The 15,041-nt window shown below is 47.5% G+C and overlaps 1 long non-coding RNA gene across 1 annotated transcript; it reads right to left on the reverse strand.

The window, feature by feature from the left end:
• Positions 1-3,004: 3,004 nt before the first annotated feature.
• On the reverse strand, positions 3,005-14,383 carry LOC147992177 (uncharacterized). The gene is made up of 4 exons (XR_015608497.1): positions 11,904-14,383; positions 11,585-11,651; positions 4,384-10,042; positions 3,005-4,130 (listed from the first exon to the last, which is right to left on the reverse strand). It is a non-coding gene; the product is annotated as an uncharacterized LOC147992177 (long non-coding RNA).
• Between the last annotated feature and the right edge of the window lie 658 nt (positions 14,384-15,041).

Genomic DNA, 15,041 nt, shown 5'->3' on the forward strand with positions numbered 1-15,041 from the left:
TCTCTCACAAATAAATTTTTTGACTTTCTTCGACGAAGGACTTGAACTTATAACAACAAAACTTTTTGCCTTTTCTTTTTTGTTCCTTTTTTAATACAAAATGCACGCCGTGTATTACATGAACTTCTAGCAGTTATCAACCTGAACTTCTCTCGGTTGCATGAAAATATTTGAGTTTTTTTTATAAATTTTTAATCTTATTTTTCTTAATCTTTTTTTATGAATTTTGAAGCACTCTATTTTTAATAGTTGAACTTCTTGTTATTTTATTTTTGAACTTCTTGTTTCCATTCTTTAATAACGAGGAAAATCTGAGTTTTCTATAATCATCGAACTTCTCCATCTTTTTAATATGGACTTCCTGGTTTTATTTCTTAATCCTTTTTTATGAAATTTTGAAGCGCTCTATTTTTTTAAAGTTGGACTTCTTGTTAATTTATTTTTGAACTTCTTGTTTCCATTCTTTAATAACGAGGGAAATATGAGATTTTTCTATAATCATCAAACTTCTCCATCTTTTTAATATGGACTTCCTGGTTTTTTTTCTTAATCTTTTTATGAAATTTTGAAGCGCTCTATATTTTAAAGTTTAAATTCTTGTTATTTTATTTTTGAACTTCTTGTTTCCATTCTTTACTAATGAGGAAAATCCGAGTTTCCTATAATCATTGAACTTCTCCATCTTTTTAATATGGACTCCTTAGTTTTATTTATTTTAGTAATGGAAAAAATCCTACTTTCTGTTAGACACCGAACCACTCCGTTTTTAAATTTGAACTTCTAGGTTTATTTTAATAGAGAAATATTTTTTACAAAATTGTTTGAGATGCTTTTTCTAATGACCTTTGGGTTTTTTTGGATGAAAGTTTTTGTTATGTGATACCTCTGAACTTAGTTTTTTCTAAAACATGAACTTCATGTTTGAAAAGAAAAAAATTACACAAGAATATACATGCACAGTACAACACAAATTCGTATTACACACAACACTATGTGCTGGTACACTATGTGCACGCATTACACACAATACTATGGTCATCTTCCACGACCGCGGCGGCGGAGCAGGACGACGCCGCGGCCGGGCCTCGCGCGTGAACATCAAACTCTTTTTTATCAAAACGTCTTCTTTTATTTTTTTAGAAACATGGAAATATGATTTTTGTTAACTATTTGAAGTTTTAACTTTTTTACAATTTGAACTTTTCGAAATTTTCTAGACGGAACTCAAGTAATTTTTTCCATAAGCCAAATACAGAAACAATCAAACAAAAGAAGGGCATAGTTTCAATTGTTTCCTGCTTGTTGCCATACGAACATTTTTCATCTAAAAAAAGACATACTGTACCTCTCATTCCTCACCACACTTTGAACAGAAAAAGGTATAAGAGCACATATTTTGGATGGTTAGTGCTCCCTCGAGTTAGGAGGAATAACTACATAGAATCAAAACTGAATGTTTTTATGTTTGTACTTTAGGCAAACAAAACCACCTGCTCCTTTTGAATTGCTTGGTCAGCAGGATAACACAATGGACATCGACAGGCATCCGTGCTCATCTTTTTTCTAGTTTTTGGTGAAGTTCGACTTGGTCTGTAGGAGAAGCACGAACGGGATCACCGATGGCTGAGCCAGAAGGAGACTGTTTCTTCCTTTTTATAGAATTTCACATGGGGAAATTAGGAAGAAGACGCCAAGAACTCTGCTGCTGCTGTAGTTGACCTGCTAGCAGCGTACGAATTGAACTTGAGTTAAACTGCTTTTTGCTGCCAACGATGACGACGCGGCCGCCGGTGATGAACTGCTTGAGTGGCGTACCATCGTTTTGCCGCTCTATCCGTAGTGAAGGGTGAGCAGAGGGGAAAGAGGGGCATGTCTCGTGGCTTTGTTTGGCAGGCGTGGTTGCGAGCTGTCGAATAGCAGGACTCCTGTGTATATCACCACCACTACAAATAGCAAGATGGCTCATGGATATTTAGCTAGCCAACAACTTGAACAACAGGTCTCATCCAAACACCACATTCGGACTTCCACAAAGTAATCCTTGTCGGTCCAGCAATCCTTGGTAAAATCTTACAGAGAGAGATATAAGGTGTGTGAAGCTGAGACTGTTGGCCCCTTGCTTTCAATGCCAATAAGAAAAGAAAATTCAGAGAGATACAGTTTAGAACAAACAATTATAGATAGCATCAACACCTCTTGTCAGGAGCGGTTTTTCGGGATATTAATTTCCCAAAAGCGGCCCTTGTGCTCACCAGCCCCAGGATTATTGTTAGCTGATGAGACACCAACTTGGTACAGAAACTCCAAGCAAACTACAAAATATGTAGTACAAGACCATTCTGGCCTATGGGTACAACAATTGGTTTCTAGTGGTTGATGGCGGAAGCGGTTTGCGGATCATCAGCGTTTATGGGACTCCATTTCCCACAGGAACAGCTGACCAGGATAACTCCTATCTTCGCGAGGCTGCTATCTCCATTGCGTAGGTTCCGGGGCTGTCATCGCAACGTTCCTTTCCACGTAAGAAATCTGGCCAAGACAATAGCCAGGGACAAGCCAGTGAGTACTTTGAATGTACTCGCAAACATTAAGAACACAGGTATAATATAGCCACTGATAATCATGCTTTGAAATATTCCATGATTACTTCATCAGTCATAAATGAAGCTCATGATGCATGCAAGTAGGTTAATCATGTCATATATGAATATGCAATCAGCGAGTAGAAATAGAATGCACCGATCGGGTGTCTGAAGCGACGCCTCGAAAGGATAACAATATAAAGTATGCCTCAGTCGGGCGTCTAAGCGGCACCACATAAAGGGTTTATAAGTAGATAAAATATCAAGCATGCCACAGTCGGGCGTCTGTGCGACACTGCATAAAGGGCTTATAAGTAAATAAAATAACAAGCATGCCACAGTCGGGCGTCTGTGCGACACCACATAAAGGGCTTATAAGTAAATGAAATGACAAGCATGCCACAGTCGGGCATCTATGCGACACCACATAAAGGGCTTATATATACACATAATCACGGTGAATATCCAGGAGGTAGTACCGTCCCAGAGATACTCAATAATTCAAATAACATAAATGGTTAGTCCATAATAATAATAATCATACATCACAAGTCATGATCAATATTCTGGTTTAATAGTTTCTCCTCCGAAGACCGACACTAAGACCGACACTTGACCCATCCCAGACTGTAGTCCTTAACCATGGACACGGTTATTCGAATAGGTTTAATATCTCTGCAGAGGGTGTACTCTTTACCCATGACTAACGGATTCCTTTAGTCCATCGGGACTAATTCGGTCTACGGTCTTTTAATTGAAAACACCCTAACCGCACACACTAGCCAAACTCACCGGTGTCTGGAATCACCCTTGACACCTGTTAAGCAAAACTCTAAGTGGGGAGGCTACAACCTCGACTAGCATGGGATCACAAAATTTATACCGCGCGCAAACTGGGGGAGCTACCCCCTTCGGCTACAACTGAAAACACCCATGCCCCGGGACCGGATGACTGGCTTTAATCCAGGGCCATGGAACTCTCATCGCGGTCTCTCTGTACGGTGTGTGCTAGACAGGGGTTGACAACTTACTGAACCGTACCCTACCTACGGCAGGGACAAGTGGCAGCACGAAACAAGTATGGGGGTTACTGGAACAAGACTCGATCTACGGCCGACTCAGGAGGCTTAAATATTTCCTGCATGATTAGCCCAAGGATAATATCTCACATCCATCAGACACAACCACCACTCATCATACCTCCCCCTGCCCCGCCGGTCATAACCGTCTCGACGAGGGACAAGCTCGTGTCTACCCAAGACAGAGACTTTCCCGGATCTTTCCCGGTAGGCATGAGAGGCATATGAGGGTGATTGCTATCACAAGTATGTCCATTGCCAACAGCAAAAATTTTCATCTTTGCACTCAAAGCGTATGATCATATCGTCACAAACACATAACGGATACTACGTGTCACGGTGGTGTTGTAATTGTATTAAACAACACAAGATAATATTATGCCTGAGTTCAGAAATGCTTGCCTTCAAGGTGTGGAGAGTCAGGGTGCATTCCAAAACTTTGAAAGTTTTCTTCTCTCTCCCACAAACCCTATTTTTGGAAATATTTAAATTAATACATAGTTTAAAAATAGTACACAAAAGTTGCTTGGAAAATTTTGAAATAAATATGAAAATAAACTAGACAATATTTGAGGAACAACAGAAAAAGATTCAAGTCATTTGGATTCATATTTTAAAAGTTATAGTTAGTTAAAGTTTTGGTCAAATTCTGTTTTTAGAATAAAACAGAAAAAAAGAAAAATGCTTTGATTAGAATACGCTTTCGAGCAGAGGAGACGTACTCTGGGGTGATGCGCTTTCACTTAAACACGTGGACCGGTGCGGGGTCACTGACAGTGGGTCCATGGGGCCCACTGGTCTGGTTTGACTGCTCTCCTTTCCCTCTTCTTCCTCTACCCGAGAGGGGGGCCGGACTCCGGCGATCGTCGCTGGCGATTGGCGTCTCCTCGTGGGGCCCCGAGGACAGGATGGATCCGCCACCCCAGGGAGGTCCTCCCGGTGGTCGCCAGGCCGAAGGGGACGAAGGGAGCTGCTGGCGGCGAGCTCCTCGGCGGAGGTGGCCTCGGGAGCTTTTGAGGGCCGGGGCTATGGTGGTTCCCAAGCTGGATTGAGGTATTGGGCAGCTCCACGGGATCACGGGGATTCGAATGGTGGCGCTAGTTTGACGGGAGGGGCTCGGGTTGTGACCGAATGGACTAAAGGGCGTCGGCGGCTGATCCTGCCGGAGCTGGGGAAGATGACCTCTTCTCTTCGATTGTTGGCTACGGGGGAACTAGGGGAGTGGACTGAGGTCGCATGGGTGCTCAGATGAGCTCAGGGTCTCTCTTTATAGTGCAACGAGGTCGGTTCCGCGGCGGCAGTGGATAAGGTCGCCGGTGAACTGCCTCTCTGTTGCTGCAGGGGGTCGTGGCGGCGACAAGCGCTAGGGGACACGCTTGTGGATGAGCTCGCGCTGCTCCAGGGGGAAGGTGGCGAGCCGGGGTGGCTCGGGCGGCGCCGACCGGGGCAGGAGCCACTGTGGTCGGCCGCTTGCCGCCGTGGCCGACCTGACGGCGGCCCTGTAGGGCACCAGGGGAGGGCTTGGCTGGTTCCTGTGAGCGGATGAGGTCGGGGGTGCGGCTCTGCAGGCGAGCAAGGGCCGGGGCGTGACGTGGCGACCCGAGCGCACGCACGTGCAAAACGCGCGCCCTGGGCGCGCCCAGAGCACGCTCGCTACGTGCTCGACAAAATGCCGGGGTATCCTAGAGTGCTCCAATCCACAAGAGAGTTAGCAGGGTGGGGCTATAGGCTTGGGAAAATCCATGTGACATGCTGGTCTAGTCAGGGGATCAAGTTCATAACACAAACCAGAAACTAAGCCAAAACTGGTCATGCACTCAGGGTGTTTGACAAAATGCCAATGGCATCTAGGAAACTCTTGGGGTGGCCAAATTCTCCAGATCAGTGTCTCCTTGGATGAGTAAGAGGGTGGTGAGGTTAGTTTGACAAAATCAGAAACTTGTTAGTGCAAGTTTTGCAAAACATCAGTTTTGGACAGAAAGAAAAAGGCATGGTTGCATGTGCTAAAAATTCTCCAATGGGTCCACTCTTCTGGACTTAAGGGTTTTGTAGCATGGGCTATAAGCAGGAGAAAGCTCAAGAGTACTAGAGCAAATTTAACTAGGGTTGCAGTAGAAAAAGCCAAACTGGACCAGAAAGCAAGGTTGATTCACTCAAATTTTTCAAAGAACATAAAAGGGTTTCTTCATAAAGTATAATAATATACTTCCATTAACATCCCAAAATTTTGCTGGAGGCTTTAAAGAAATATTTAATTAGGTTGCAGTGTAAAAATGCTCACTGGACCAGATTTTAAAACTTGGTGTAGAGCTCAAAATATTAAGTGAATGAATTATATTTTTCCATAAAAGTGATTCAAAAACATCACATGACATCTCCAAATTTTGGTTGGAATTTTAGATAAATATATCAAGAGGTTGCAGTGCAAATTGGGCCCTGAAACTGTTAAAAAAATCATTTCAAGGAATAAATCTCAGGGAGAATTAGTTATGCGATTAAATCCACTTTTAAGAGAAATGTTTTTCTCGAGGGAGAAAACAAGTCCAGTAATATATTTGGAAACTTTCACTTGGGATAAAGCTCCATAAAAATCCAAGAAAGGATGGTACTGAAATCAAAGAAAACCCAGAAAAATGAAAAGTTTAATTTTCCTGGCAAAATTTTAATTAGTAAAACAAGGTTAAAATTTTGGGGTGTCACAATACTACCCCCCTTAAGAAAAATCTCGTCCTCGAGATTTGTTAGAAGTTGTTTTAAGAAAATATATGCAATAAAATGTGGCTACAGTGAGAGGGCAATAAGTGGTGTAAAACCACAGTGTGGAACACTGGCGCTGCGTGGAAAAATCTACGGTTAGGGGGAAAATGAGAGATTTCTACGTTGGATACAGTAAATTTAGAATAAAATTCTAAATTTAAAATACGCTGGTCATACCCGAGAGCACAGTGCTCTCTCCGGCTGACAGGTGGACCCGGGGCCCACTGTCAGCCTCTTCTTCTTCCTCTGGCTCTCTCTTCTTCCTCTCTCCCGCGCGATTTCTCGCGCTTTCTCCACCGACGACGTCTAGCGCGTAGGGCATCTAGGCCGTACCCGCGGTAGTGCGCGGCGTGCTAGCTGTCGGTGCAGCGTGCACTCACCTCGCGGGCCAGCGTGCTGTCGGCACTGCTCGCGGATTCGCCTCCGAACACCGGCGATCGGGCGACGAGCGGCGCTGGTGGACTTCGCCCACCGTACACCGAGCTCGAGCTATAAAACGGCCGAGGTGTTCCTCTCTTCTTCCTCACATCTGGCCTCGCTTCTCCTTCTCCTTCTTCCTCCTCCATTTCCGTTTATAGAAGCTCGGTTGAGGCTCTAATGGCGAGGCGATGCCGGACTGGTACGTGATCCTGGTGTGCGGAGGGCTGGCGGCACTGCTGGGGCTCTTCGTGCTCCTGTGTGCGATGATCCTTGATGATCGTCGTGATGCTGCTGCTCGAGTGCCGGCTCTCCGCGGTGGCGGTGATCACGAGGAGTAGGTGTGGTGTCGGGTGCTAACTGTTGTCGGTATACTAGGTAACTTGTACCCGGATGATTACCCACTAATCTCCCCTTCAGGGACTGTGGTGTACTAGGGAGATGATTAGCCAGATGCAGCACAGTTATGTGGTGTTGCAGGTAGTGTATGCGTTCGAGTGGTTGTGGCTGTGGGCCTGCTGCCGTGGTGCTGTGTGAATAAAGATCCATGTCGTGAGGAGATATATGCCGTAGCAACTCAGGGAAAAGAAATCTCACTCCAGGATTTTTCGCGAGAGAAAATTAGTTAATCAAAATTTATAGCAGCAAAAGTTACTCAACAATTGAAACCAAAAAAAATTATCTCACCGCACAAGATTTAGTGAAACACACATGAGTTACAACACTTAACTAAATGCAGGGATAAAAGAACATAGCGGTGACGTCTAGAATGAAAACGGCAACTGGACGGGGTCCCGAGAAAATGTCTCTGGTATCGGGGCGCACTCTTCTTCTATCGAGGGAAGTGGGTTGATCAGTCGATGAACGCGTCTCTCCTGGCCGGGCCTTAGTGGTCTGCCGATGGCGATCTGAGGATTTAAATCAGCGAGGCTCTGGAGATAACCCATCACTCGCTGGGTCAAACGCTCTTGAGCGATGACATACCGGACAAGGTTGTCTAGTACGGGGTCTCTCTCAATTCTTCCACCGGGGAAGGATGCTACTTCTCCGGGTGCTGCACGGCTCGGAAAGTAATAATACCCTCATTCGCTGGCATAGGGTACCGCGAATCGAAGGCGAACAATCGCTTCATGTGCAGCCGCTTCTATGGCCATCTGCGGAGTTGGCATAGATTTCCCCAGGAAGGAGACTTCCGTTGGGTCTTGATTTGAGTCTACGGGAGGGATGTGCACTACTGCCCAATATTTCGAGGCGGATGAGGTGATCCTCCACTTGAGTAGCTCGTACTGGGGTGGCTGGGTAGAACCCATGGTACTGCAGGTAAAGTCCCACAATATTCTAACAAAACTACCCAGGGTTGCATCTGGGGTTCTCAGATAAACGCTAGGGCTCGGCATGGCAAGAAATGGTTGTGAGGGTTGCGCACAAGATGAGGGGTACTCGACAAGGTCACAAGGTGGTTATTTATATAGCCTCCAGGCTGGGTTATTTACCGTGGTGAAGGGCAACTAGTTTGCTGGTTCTACTCTCATGGGGGTCGGGGTCAAAGCCACAGATACACACATCTCACAAAAGTGACGTGTTACTGTGGGTGCCGTCGGGGTTGGTTTTGGTAGCTACGCCCGAAATTAAAAATGTAACCGTATATCAATACAGCTACTATTTAAATTAGGGGCGCACAGGCAGGCAACATTGTGGCGATACAAGGTCACACAATTTACAGGGTGTGGGGTATACTAAGACTTGGTACTACTCGAGTGGCTTAGTCCACCTCGTTTATATCTAAGCGGGCGTGCCTTGCGGATGTCGAGGCTTCTCCATTGGCCTCACCGTCGGGATTGGCTGGAAGGGGTTGAGGGACTGCAGGGTCGGGGTAGCGATGATGACCATCGCGGGGATTGTTGGCCACAATCCCGTTGGAGTGTGTTCCCAAAAGGCGACGAAGCACTTCTGGGGTCATCAAAGCACCTTGGTTGATGGCTGGGGCTGACCTCAAGGTTCCGATCGGTTGTCCGAATAGCACGACTGGATTGTCGGCGTCGGGCTCATCTTATCTTCTTGTTGGGGCTGTGCGAATCAGTTCTCCACGAGCTGCGATCAGATCAAGGGTGATTTGATCGAACAGCCCCTCTAGTGCACTTACATAGCACACCAGATGCAACAATGCAGGGTCCGACTCGTGGTCTCCATTGGCAACTTGGGGTGGTCTACCATACCCGTCACGGCTGGGGTAGTAGTAGAATGAGCGACAGTTAACTCTGGGCGACAAGTGCTGGAGTTGAACTATAGCTTCTCGAGCAGCTAGTTGGATGGCTTGTGGCTCAAAGGAAGTTGTCCTTCCGGTGAACCTGTAGGGGCGTTCTGGCGATAGACCCCTACCATAGACGTGCACAGTGGCCCAAAATTGACGGCTCTCACCGCTCATGGACCCTTGGTACACAACATATTCTGGGGGCTCTTCTAACGTGAAGGCACGGTGGGTGAGGTTTGCTAGCACGGTCACGAAACCTCCAAGGTTGGTTGCTGTGGTCTCATTGTGAACAATGGGACCAGGCATTATGGCTTGGTGTGGGGTAGAGGCTGTGCTGTGCTGGGTTGAGGCTAGCGTGCCCTTTTATAGAAAAAGGGAACGGAGTCTTCCTTCGCACGCTTGCGAGAAAGACTATTTATGGGCCGGTCACTGGCGCGTGATCGACAGGCTAGGCGGGTAGGTTAGGCATCGACTGCCAAAAAGGTGTCGGGCTCACTGTGTGGCTATCTTACGCGAGAAGCTTGGCCGGGGTGTGGTTAAGGTCTGGTGGGTTGGTTTACCTAGGTTTTTCGATCTGGCTAAGATAGGATTAGCCAATGGTCAGCCTGGCTCTGATACCAAGATTGTCAGGACCGGTTTTTCAGGATATTAATTTCCCAAAAGCGGCCCTTGTGCTCACCAGCCCTAGGATTACTGTTAGCTGATGAGACACCAACTTGTTACAGAAACTCCAAGCAAACTACAACATATGTAGTACAAGACCATTCTGGCCTATGGGTACAACAATTGGTTTCTAGTGGTTGATGGCGGAAGCGGTTTGCGGATCATTAGCATTTATGGGACTCCATTTCCCATAGGAACAGCTGACCAGGATAACTCCTATCTTCGCGAGGCTACTATCTCCATTGCGTAGGTTCCGGGGCTGTCATCGCAACGTTCCTTTCCACGCAAGAAATCTGGCCAAGACAATAGCCAGGGACAAGCCAGTGAGTACTTTGAATGTACTCGCAAACATTAAGAACACAGGTATAATATAGCCACTGATAATCATACTTTGAAATATTCCATGATTACTTCATCAGTCATAAATGAAGCACATGATGCATGCAAGTAGGTTAATCATGTCATATATAAATATGCAATCAGCGAGTAGAAATAGAATGCATCGATCGGGTGTCTGAAGCGACGCCTCGAAAGGATAACAATATAAAGTATGCCTCAGTCGGGCGTCTAAGCGACACCACATAAAGGGCTTATAAGTAGATAAAATATCAAACATGCCACAGTCGGGCGTCTGTGCGACACCGCATAAAGGGCTTATAAATAATAAAATAATAATAATGCCACAGTCGGGTGTCTGTGCGACACCACATAAAGGGCTTATAAGTAAATGAAATGACAAGCATGCCACAGTCGGGCGTCTATGCGACACCACATAAAGGGCTTCTATATACACATAATCACGGTGAATATCCAGGAGGTAGTACCATCCCAGAGATACTCAATAATTCAAATAACATAAATGGTTAGTCCATAATAATAATAATCATAATCATCATAGATCACAAGTCATGATCAATATTCTGGTTTAATAGTTTCTCCTCCAAAGACCGACACTAAGACCGACACTTGACCCATCCCAGATTGTAGTCCTTAACCATGGACACGGCTATTCGAATAGGTTTAATATCTCTGCAGAGGGTGTACTCTTTACCCACGAGTAACGGATTCCTTTAGTCCATCGGGACTAATTCCGTCTACGGTCTTTTAATTGAAAACAACCTAACCGCACACACCAGCCAAACTCACCGGTGTCTGGAATCACCCTTGACACCTGTTAAGCAAAACTCTAAGTGGGGAGGCTACAACCTCGACTAGCATGGGATCACAAAATTTATACCGCGCGCAAACTGGGGGAGCTACCCCCTTCGGCTACAACCGAAAACACCCATGCCCCCGGACCGGATGACTGGCTTTAATCCAGGGCCATGGAACACTCATCACGGTCTCTCTGTACGGTGTGTGCTAGACAGGGGTTGAAAACTTACTGAACCGTACCCTACCTACGGCAGGGACAAGTGGCAGCATGAAACAAGTATGGGGGTTACTGGAACAAGACTCGATCTACGGCCGACTCAGGAGGCTTAAGTATTTCCTGCATGATTAGCTCAAGGATAATATCTCACATCCATCAGACACAACCACCACTCATCATACCTCCCCCTGCCCCGCCGGTCATAACCGTCTCGACGAGGGACAAGCTCGTGTCTACCCAAGACAGAGACTTTCCCGGATCTTTCCCGGTAGGCATGAGAGGCATATGAGGGTGATTGCTATCACAAGTATGTCCATTGCCAAAAGCAAAGATTTTCATCTTTGCACTCAAAGCATATGATCATATCGTCACAAACACATAACGGATACTACGTGTCACGGTGGTGTTGTAACTGTATTAAACAACACACGATAATATTATGCCTGAGTTCAGAAATGCTTGCCTTCAAGGTGTGGAGAGTCAGGGTGCATTCCAAAACTTTGAAAGTTTTCTTCTCTCTCCCACAAATCCTATTTTTGGAAATATTTAAATTAACACATAGTTTAAAAACAGTACACAAAAGTTGCTTGGAAAATTTTGAAATAAATATGAAAATAAACTAGACAATATTTGAGGAACAACAGAAAAAGATTCAAGTCATTTGGATTCATATTTTAAAAGTTATAGCCAGTCAAAGTTTTGGTCAAATTCGGTTTTTAAAATAAAACAGAAAAAAGAAAAACGCTTCGATTAGAATACGCTTTCGAGCAGAGGAGACATACTCTGGGGTGATGCGCTTTCACTTAAACACGTGGACCTGTCCGGGGTCATTGACAGTGGGTCCACGGGGCCCACTGGTCAGGTTTGACCGGTCTCCTTTCCCTCTTCTTCCTCTGCCCGAGAGGGGGCGGGACTCCGGCGATCGTCGCTGGCGATTGGTGTCTCCTCGCTGGGCCCCGAGGGCGGGGATGGATCCGCCACCCCAGGGAGGTCCTCCCGGTGGTCGCCAGGCCAGAGGGGACGGAGGGAGCTGTCGGCGGCGAGCTCCTCGGCGGAGGTGGCCTCGGGAGCTTTTGAGGGCTGGGGCTATGGTGGTTCCCGAGCTGGATTGAGGTGTTGGGCAGCTCCACGGGATCCCGGGGATTCGACTGGTGGCGCTAGTTTGACGGGAGGGGCTCGGGTTATGACCGAATGGACTGGAGGGCGTCGGCGGCTGGTCCTGCCGGAGCTGGGGAAGATGACCTCTTCTCTTCGATTGTTGGCTATGGGGGAACTAGGGGAGTGGACTGAGGTCTCATGGGTGCTCAGATGAGCTCGGGGTCTCTCTTTATAGTGCAACGAGGTCGGTTCCGCGGCGGCAGTGGATAAGGTCGCCGGCGAACCGCCTCTCTGTTGCTGCAGGGGGTCGTGGCGGCGACAAGCGCTAGGGGACACGCTTGTGGATGAACTCGCGCTGCTCCAGGGGGCAGGTGGCGAGCCGGGGTGGCTCGGGCGGCGCCGACCGGGGCAGGAGCCACTGTGGCCGGCCGCTTGCCGCCGTGGCCGACCTGACGGCGGCCCTGTAGGGCGCCAGGGGAGGGCTTGGCTGGTTCCTGCGAGCGGATGAAGTCGGGGGTGCGGCTCTGCAGGCGAGCAAGGGCCGGGGCGCGACACGATGACCCGAGCGCACGCACGTGCAAAACGCACGCTCTGGGCGCGCCCAGAGCATGCTCGCTACGTGCTCGATAAAATGCCAGGGTATCCTAGAGTGCTCCAATCCACAAGAGAGTTAGCAGGGTGGGTCTATAGGCTTGGGCAAATCCATGTGACATGCTGGTCTAGTCAGGGGATCAAGTTCATAACACAAACCAGAAAATAAGCCAAAACTAGTCATGCACTCAGGGTGTTTGACAAAATGCCAATGGCATCTAGGAAACTCTTGGGGTGGCCAAATTCTCCAGATCAGTGTCTCCTTGGATGAGTAAGAGGGTGGTGAGGTTAGTTTGACAAAGTCAGAAACTTGTTAGTGCAAGTTTTGCAAAACATCAGTTTTGGACAGAAAGAAAAAGGCATGGTTGCATGTACTAAAAATTCTCCAATGGGTCCAGTCTTCTGGACTTAAGGGTTTTGTAGCATGGGCTATAAGCAGGAGAAAGCTCAAGAGTACTAGAGCAAATTTAACTAGGGTTGCGGTAGAAAAAGCTGAACTGGACCAGAAAGCAAAAGAGGTTGATTCACTCAAATTTTTCAAAGAACATAAAAGGGTTTCTTCATAAAGTATAATAATATACTTCCATTAACATCCCAAAATTTTGGTGGAGGCTTTAAAGAAATATTTAATTAGGTTGCAGTGTAAAAATGCTCACTGGACCAGATTTTAAAACTTGGTGTAGAGCTCAAAATATTAAGTGAATGAATTATATTTTTCCATAAAAGTGATTCAAAAACATCACATGACATCTCCAAATTTTGGTTGGAATTTTAGATAAATATATCAAGAGGTTGCAGTGCAAATTGGGCCCTAAAACTGTTAAAAAATCATTTCAAGGAATAAATCTCAGGGAGAATTAGTTATGCGATTAAATCCACTTTTAAGAGAAATGTTTTTCTCGAGGGAGAAAACAAGTCCAATAATATATTTGGAAACTTTCACTTGGGATAAAACTCCATAAAAATCCAAGAAAGGATGGTACTGAAATCAAAGAAAACCCAGAAAAATGAAAAGTTTAATTTTCCTGGCAAAATTTTAATTAGTAAAACAAGGTTAAAATTTTGGGGTGTCACACCTCTAGATGGAAGTTCAAAGACAAATGCCCCTGCCGTTCTCACTCTCTGTCTGCAACAGTAATGCACACATTAGGACAGCCGGAAGGGAGAAATCGTGTCGCTGCCATAACCTACATGGCACAACAAAATTTCCTTGTTGCCAGAGTGTCCATCAGTCGCCACTATCTTGTGGGAGGAATCGGGGGTTGTAGCGCGCTGGGTAGGGGAGGCAGAACAACGGCTGGTGGCGAGCGATATAAGGGACAGAAGGATGGGCAGCCACGACCCTGGATAGGCAGTGCAGGAGCGAACTGCTGTTGGCGACAGCGGGAGTCCACCATGGAGGGTGGGTACAGAGCGACGGTGGCACGGGATGTCGGCCGCTATGCGGGTGGTCGGTCGGGACGGGGCCGACGGAGCAGAGCGCAGGCGCGCCGGAGAAGAAGGCAGGCCGCGGCGGAGGTGATGGAAGGCCGCGCGAGAGCGGAGGAAAGGTCGCGCCCGAGGGGAGGTTGGGGTCGGGGTGGAGGGCAGCGATGGAGGAGGTGTTTTGGGCAGACATGGGCGGAGGTGGTTCGGCCGGAGGCGGGGATGGAGGTGGCTGGGGCGGAGGGCGGAGGAAGAGGTGATCGGGGCAGAGGGCGGTGGTGAAAGTGGTAGAGGCCTGGGGAAAGTCGGCGGCGGCGGGCGTGGTCGGGGCGGACTACAGCGGCGAAGGTGGTCGGGGTGGACGACGGCGGCGGCGGGCGTGGTCGGGGCGGACTACAGCGGCGGAGGTGGTCGGGGTGGACGACGGCGGCGGTGGGCGTGGTCGGGGCGGACTGCAGCGGCGGAGGTGGTTGGGGTGGAGGACCGCGGCATGCACGCCGGGTAGGGGGACTCGCGGGAGCAGCGGGCAGGGGCGGCGCGGTGCCTTGCTCGTCGGGGATCCGTGATGGTGGAAGTGTCCACGGGGAGAAGAAGGTCGTGTGGGTGGCAATGGGTCGTCCGGGATGTGCACAATGGGCTAGTAGGTTGCTTCGTTTTTCTCTGTTCTGGATCTGAGGAAAAGCTCATCGGGCCTATATATGGTTGATCATGATCAAAATAGCTATTCTGATCCCAGGATTAGAATAGTGCTACTATATATATATATATACAAATTTATCATTGGCACATCGCTCCATTCTTAGTAA

This window comes from Triticum urartu, chromosome 1A (genome assembly GCF_056163025.1).
Source record: "Triticum urartu cultivar PI428250 chromosome 1A, HENAU_Tu73, whole genome shotgun sequence".
NCBI lineage: Eukaryota > Viridiplantae > Streptophyta > Magnoliopsida > Poales > Poaceae > Triticum > Triticum urartu.